The sequence below is a fragment of the Myodes glareolus genome, chromosome X (genome assembly GCF_982192425.1).
Source record: "Myodes glareolus chromosome X, mMyoGla1.1, whole genome shotgun sequence".
NCBI lineage: Eukaryota > Metazoa > Chordata > Mammalia > Rodentia > Cricetidae > Myodes > Myodes glareolus.
This window is the reverse complement of record NC_142053.1, coordinates 147968342-147975813: the sequence shown is the minus strand read 5'-3', so window position 1 is coordinate 147975813 and position 7472 is coordinate 147968342.

Below are 7472 nucleotides of genomic sequence, written 5' to 3'. Positions count from 1 at the left end.
AACTGTTATTAAGACAAAAAGACAATCTAATGACTGGGAGAAGATCTTCACCAATCCCTGACCAGACAAATGTCTGATATACATAATATACAAAGAACTCTAAATCTAGACCCTAAAACTCTACTTAACTCAATAAAAAATGGGGTACTGTACTGAACAGAGAATTCTCAACAGAAGATATTCAAATGGCAAAAAGACACCTAAGGTTATGCTCAACTTCCTAAGCAATCAGGGAAATGTAGATGAAAACAAATTTGAGATACCATCTTACACCTGTCAGAATAGCTAAACTCAAAAACACCAATGATAGCCTATGCTGGAGAGGATGTGGAATGAGGGGAACACTCATCCATTGTTGGTGGGAATGCAAACTTGTGCAAGACTGTGCAAGTCAGTGTGACATTTTCTCAGGCAACTAGGAGTAAACCTCCCTCAGGACCCAGGAATTCCACTCTTGGGAATATACCCAAGAGATGTTCAAACTTACTACAAAAACATTTGTTCTACTATGATCATAGCAGCACTATCTGTAATATGCAGAGCCTGGAAAGAACCTAGTTGCCCCTAAATAGAAGAATGGTTAAGAAAGATGTGGAACATATACACATTAGAGTTTTACTCAGCGGTAAAAATCAATGGCATCTTGAATTTTGCATGCAAATTGATGGAAATTGAAAACGCTTTACAGAGTGAGGTATCCCAGACCCAAAAAGAGGAATATGGCATGTACTCACTCATAAGTGGATTCTAGCCTTGATTAAAGGACTTTGAACCTATAATTCATGATCCTAGAGAAGCTAAATAAGAAGGTAAACCTGACAAAATCATGTAGTTATCCTACTGGATATTGGAAGTAGACAATATGGCCAGGCAAACTTGGGTGCACAGGGGTGGGGGGTGGAAGTAAATGAAGTAGGTTAGAGAGAAGGGAGAAGGGGAGGATGGGGATAGCTTGGGGGAACGGGATGGGGGGAGGGAGCAAGTATGGATATAGGAGCAAGGAAATATATATCTTACCTAAGGGAGCCATTTTAGGGTTTGCAAGAGACTTGAGTCTAGGGAAGTTCCTAGGTCCAAGGAGAGGTCCCCGGATTGTTCAGCTGTAGCAGAAAAAAATCTGCGCTGTTTTAAAATGCCAACTTTCTGGGCTGTCCTACCAGGGCAAAGTCTGGCACTTTCAGGCAGGCAGTCCGATTGAGTGTGTTCTGTGAGCACAATGCTGCAGCTTGTTTGCTGGCAAGGACCTTGAAATGCCATAGAGTTGTGGCAGTGAACAAAGCTCTGACTGGTATCTCAGCCATGAGACTGGAAAGCTAAGGAATGGGCTGGATCTAACTGTCAAAGCTACGGCTTTAGTCCTACCCATTTAAGACTCATGTGGTCAGAAAAATAGAGATATACAGTAAAGAGAGATTCAAAGAGGAAGAAAACCTCTAATTGGTTTATTATGTGGTAAAAATATATTCAGGCTGAAGGTTAAAATTCTTAAAAGTAAAAAGGAAAAAAAGGAGTAGTTGGGTGTGGTGGTACACAACTTTAATCCCAATGCATGGGAGGCAGAGGAATGTTGACCTCTGTGGCTTCAAGGGGCACAGGTAGATTGACCTCTGTTACTTCAAGATGTGGTAGCACACACCTTTAGTCCCAATGACTGGGAAGCAGAGAGAGAAGGATCTCTGTGAGCTCAACGACAGCCCGGTCTACAGAGTTATTCCAGGATAAAGATATACAGAGATCCTGTCTCAAAAAGTCAACGTAAAAATAGAAGAAATAGAGGTTAAAATAAAGATGAAAAAATAAACAGAGAATCTTAATACTGTATGCTATTATGCTCTGTTTTAATTGTTTGAATGCTGAGGAAGGAGCAACAGCTGCTAAAGGACTTTGTGTATAAATGCTGCTAAAATAACCTAAGATAGGTATTTTGAAAATATCTGAGCTTCAAAATTGAAGTCAAAAGGTATGTTACTTTGGAGAATAGATTTTGTTTTTGTTTCCATAAAAAATGAGAGGCTGTGGATTCATTCTGAGTTGAGAAAAATCAGGTTCCATAAAGGAAGACCACCTGAGAAATCTCCCATAGGAACAGAAGGCCCAGATGACAGAGTTCTTCATCCTGAATAGGTTCAAGACTGCTACCTGAGATGATTTAAACTCAACAGGATACTCCAGTCAGAACTTGATTATAACTCTAGATTTTCTTTAGGTCCCCATAAGATCATCAGCACCCACAAACAGCAGGAAGTAGCCTGAAATACTACGCACACATTCCCAACAAATGGACTATGGGTATTTTCCTTTGTTTCAAAAAATAAAAGGGAAATGAAGTGGGAGAATTGTCTGTATTCTGTCAATCATATTTTAATAAAATGCTGATTGGCCAGGCAGGCAGTATAGGTGGGAAAGTCAGACAGGAAGAAGAGTTGGAGCAAAGAGACTGGGAGTATTCTGGCAAGCAGGAAGCTCCATCCACAGTTCTGCCCAGACCACCAGAGAGGAAAGATGCAAGCTGCCCAGCTGAGAAAAGTACTGACTTGTGTGGCTAATGTAGAAAATTATAATGGTGTAACATAAGTTTTAAGAAGTAATAAGTAGCCTAACCTAATGGGCCAATCAGTTTATAATCCTATGGAGTCCTGTCTGTGATTTTCTTTGGGATGTGTCGGCTGTGGGGTACTGTGCAAGATCAGACCCCAACAAGCCAGCCCTTCGTGTTATAGCCCTTAGGACTAGATAGGAAGGAGGAGAGGGAGTGGGGGGAGTGGGAGGGTACTCGAAGGAGGGGATGAAGTTGAAAGTTTTATAAATTAATAATAATAAACAATACCACCCTAAATATCTTCTAATTTTGAATAAATTGTTGAAAGTTTCAGAAGCTCTTGTGAGAGAATTCAAATGTCAGTGTTCTATCGAGGGGGCAGGCAGCATTTTTTCTTCTTCCCTGAGTTTCTTTCCTCTTTTTGCAGTCTTACAACATATACTTTTGTACATGTATTGAGTTACTTTAATGTCAGAGTAGACTGCTCCCACATACAGCCTAACTGAAATAACATTTTCAGGATGATAATGGTGAAGGCAAAGAAAATCCCACCACGTAGGATGAATATGATTTTTATGGTCATTTTTTACCTCATTACTTATGAATCAGGCAGGGAGAAACATCAACTTCAGGATCCTGTAGGCAAACTGAAGATGCCTTGGTTAAGGACCTGCTTTCCCTTCAACATCTTTGATAACTGGCAGGCGTTGCCTGCTGTCCCACCTTAGATATTTTAGAAGACATCCACTCACCTCATTGTGACCTCATAATCTGGGCCTTCTGGCAGACTCATCTTGGCCATGAGGAAGGACGTATGCCCTGAGCATTGCCTGACTTGGTATAGCATATGCTCATTAGAATGAATAGAAAAAGCTAATGGGGTTGGGATAACATAATGAAGAGTATGAGAAAAGAACAGATTGTGAAAAGATCCATTAAATTTGTGAGGTGAAAAGCACTAATTCCTCCTTTATTATTTAAATATTCAGGCATTGGCTTCACCTCCAGTCTTCCACTTGATAAACAAGTGTTTTAAAAGGTACAAACAATAAGAAGTAGAAGGCACACAATGATAAACATTGCAGAATCACAGATTGAACCTTTCCCTTATCGCTTGGCCCTTTTAGGACTTGTTTAAATGCTAATCCCAACAGAGTGTCAGGTATATTTGTACAATTCTTTCTTCTTAAGATAGATTTTCTGGGACATTTCTTGTACAGTCCTCACTAAAATATTTCTTCACTTGTTATGCTGACTTCTAGGTGTGATTTTCATATGTGGAATTGAATTTGTGCAATAAACATACATTGACTTGTAGATCTCATTTTCTCATTTCCATTCCCTCACTCTTGTCCATTGCCCTTTATTTCTATCTCCAATCTTGTTTGGTAGCCATCTAAGGTACCCTACTCTCTGTGATCTGCCTGCTCTGAACAGCAAAAATGTCCTAAACCAATATGGGGGGAATTTGGAGGGATTTCATTTTAGTTCAGTTTTCAAGTTGATATTTAATCTAGATATGATTCCTTCAACAGAGCAATAATTTTCAGATAGGGACTGGGGAGATGCCTGAGTGGACAAAGTGCTTACCCAAGAAGCACAACAATCTGATTTCAGTCCTCAGCATCCAGATAGACAAACCAGGTGTACATTTGTGATCGAAAATCTGGAGAGACAGAGATGGGAAGATAACAGGGGCAAAATGACTAGTTAACCACCCCTAACTATTGAGCTCTCTAATTTAATGAGACACTCTGTCACAAAACACAAGGTAAATGGATGCTGATGGATAGACTGTCGCTTCAGGATGACTCCTGGCCTCTACAAACAGACAGACAGAAAGACACACCCACACACACACTACACACAAACACACTCACACACACATGCTTTCAGGCATACATGCACACACACACACACACACGCACACGCACACGCACACACACACACACATACACACACACACACACACACACACATAGAGTTTTACCTCTAACCAGACATCCCACATTAATTTTCTAAGGCTTCTAATTTCTACACTGAAACCACTGGTCTTCATTGTCTGTGATTCACTGTTACTCCTCAGTCCCTCCCTTCAACTTCAAACCAAGACACTTTCCTGATGCAGGACATGACCTCAGCATCTTATTTGCTTAAACAGGAGATGGGAAGTAGAACAGTGGGTGAGCTAGAAAACCTCCAAATACCAAGAAATAGACCACTGGGCAATGCCACCTCATTCTCTCAGGTTTTAGAAATTGCAGATTTTGGTGCATTGTATTGATTTCATCCATGTTTCTAGTGCATTCAATGAATACTCAGCCTATTAACATTTGAATTTTAGCAAAGCACTCTTGATCTTTTTTTCAGGTGTTGCACTTGATGGATAGAAAAAGGATCTTCTTAGTAACATTTAAACCTTGTTATACATTTTCAAATTAGTATAAGAGTGGAATAAGATAAACCTGGGTCTCAAATAGTGGCGGTTAGTGAACAAAAGAAAAGGTGAGGTAAGAAAAACAGTGCTCTTCCAAAAGGCAACCAAAATTAGAGAACTCCTTCAAATAATGTTTATTGTTTTATTTGTCATTATTTATAATGCAAAGTGGCTTTCCTGTAGTCTTTCTATCAGTTATTTGTCACTAATGAGTACTTATATTTACACTTTGTCCCCATCCTGCTCTTCTGATGCCTTATAAATCAGAGACATTGAGGCATGTTAACTTCTCCTGTTTTCAATATCTGAGTATGGTGTGTCTCTTTCCATTGTGTCTCCTTGTACTAGCCCTCTCTCCCAAAGTCTCCCACACCTGCAATGCCACTTTTTGAATGGGGAGGAGATAAAGAATAAGTGGGCATCAGCGTGAACTTCACCTCCACCAGAACTTCACCTCCCAGGTTGTGGTCAGTGTTTGGGTACCCTGCATGCCACTGCAGGTAGAGAGATCTCAGACACAGAGATGAGTCAGAATATTGGCTGGAGTGTCATGGTGGCCTCCAATAGGAGAAGAGTTACAGGCTTCCAGGGCCTAGGTACCTGTGGGAGGCAGTGTCTGAGGTGTGAAGCCATGGGCTGGGTTTGATTTTTAGCAATGTATGACAGTACCCTGAACTCAGGCCCCTGTGGATCAAACTTGGATAATAACTAGCAGTTGGACATGAGGAAATAACATCAAAGGGAATAGTTGAAATACCAGTCGTGATACTGGTAGCTTCAAAGAAAAGTTTTGAGATACAGGAGTTTTATGTGAGATTTAAGAGGTACCTCCACAAAGTCTGGCATTTCATATTTTATATTAGAACATAACAATTTCCACTCTTTATTGAACCACTGTCTAGTTGTTTGTTATTTATTTCTCTTTTCTCACTGCCAGTCATCACTCATGGAGTGAGGAATTATGTAGAGAAGACCATATGGTTGGAAATGAGACTACCTGAATGTTAGTCTTGGTTTTCCAATGTGCAGCCCTGACCTGGTGATTGGTTAGGTTTGTTGTCTAGTTCCCTCAACTATAAATTTTGAGCAAAAGTGTTACAAAAAATCTGAAATGTTCAAAGATGTATTGTGTTGGGGGCTAACAACAAAGTCCCCATCTGCTGTTCATTCAGGTGTATGGGGTTTGAATGGAAGTGTCCCCTGCTTGAATGAGACTGTCCCCCATAGGCTCATGTGTCTGAACACTAGGTCCACAGCAGCTGGTTTTGTTCTGGGAGTTAATGAGACCTCCAGGAGGCAGAGTCTTTCTGGGGTAAGAATGTCCCTTGGGGTTGGGGACATTGAGAGAGTACCCGACTTTCTTATCATACACTATTCTGCTTCCTGTGTATGTGTACAATATAATCAGTCATTTTTTTTTTACTTAGCCCTTTTGACCATGCCATCCTCATCATGATGGACAATATCCTTTGGGAACTGTGAAACAAAAATCAACCCTTTTTTTCCTAAGTTGCTTTTACAAGGGACATTTTATGACAGTGACGAAAATAAAATTAAAACTTCAGTCAAGTATTAAATCTCGTGCTATGCCAAGGAGACTTTACAGATGCAATTACAGCCAGCTACCACTACTTAGGATGTTGAGATGATCCAGGAAGAACAGACCCAGCAGATGAGGCCTGAAGAGTTGAGGAAAAAGGGATGGCTGGCCATGAAGATGGAGGGAATATTCTGGATGGAGTTCCTGCTCCAGCACTAAGGCCACACACCCAGAAAACCAGGGAAGAGAGTTTTCTTCTGCCCTGAGGATATCCACTCAGAATCACACAGCAAAGTTTAGACCAATGCAAAAATTCTTTTTGCTGCATTTGAAGTAAGAGTTGGGCAGGCACCAATGCCAGAATTCCTCCAACAATCTGAAAGGCAACATTACAACACCAGATTCCAGGGATCATGCAACAAGTAGATTTGAACACCCTTCTCCAGAAGAAATAGAAGAAATCGACTTTAAACGGAACTATATGAAAATGATAGAGGAACATAAACAGGAGGTGAACAACTGCCATAAAGAAATGGAGATAACAAACAAAAATTAGATGAAATGAGGAAATCTCTCATAGATAACAAAAAAAAATCAAGAAAAAGCAAGCAAGAAACGTAAGGGAAACTGATCAAGATTTGAAAAACGAAATGGAGGTAATGAAGAAAACACAAACTGATGGAAGGCTGGATATGGGAAATCTGGGTAAACGAACAGGAACTACAGAGACAAGTATTAAAATGAGGGGTGTGTCCATGCACTGAAATAGTGGAACTGATATACTGGGAGATAACCAATGCCACCTGAACTGAGAGTGATGGAGCATATGATCAAGCTGAACCCTCTGAATGTGACTGGCAATGAGGACTGGCTGAGAAGCCAAGGACAATGGCACTGGATTTTGATTCTATTGCATGGACTGACGCTGTCGGAGCCTGGTCTGTTCGGAAGCTCAA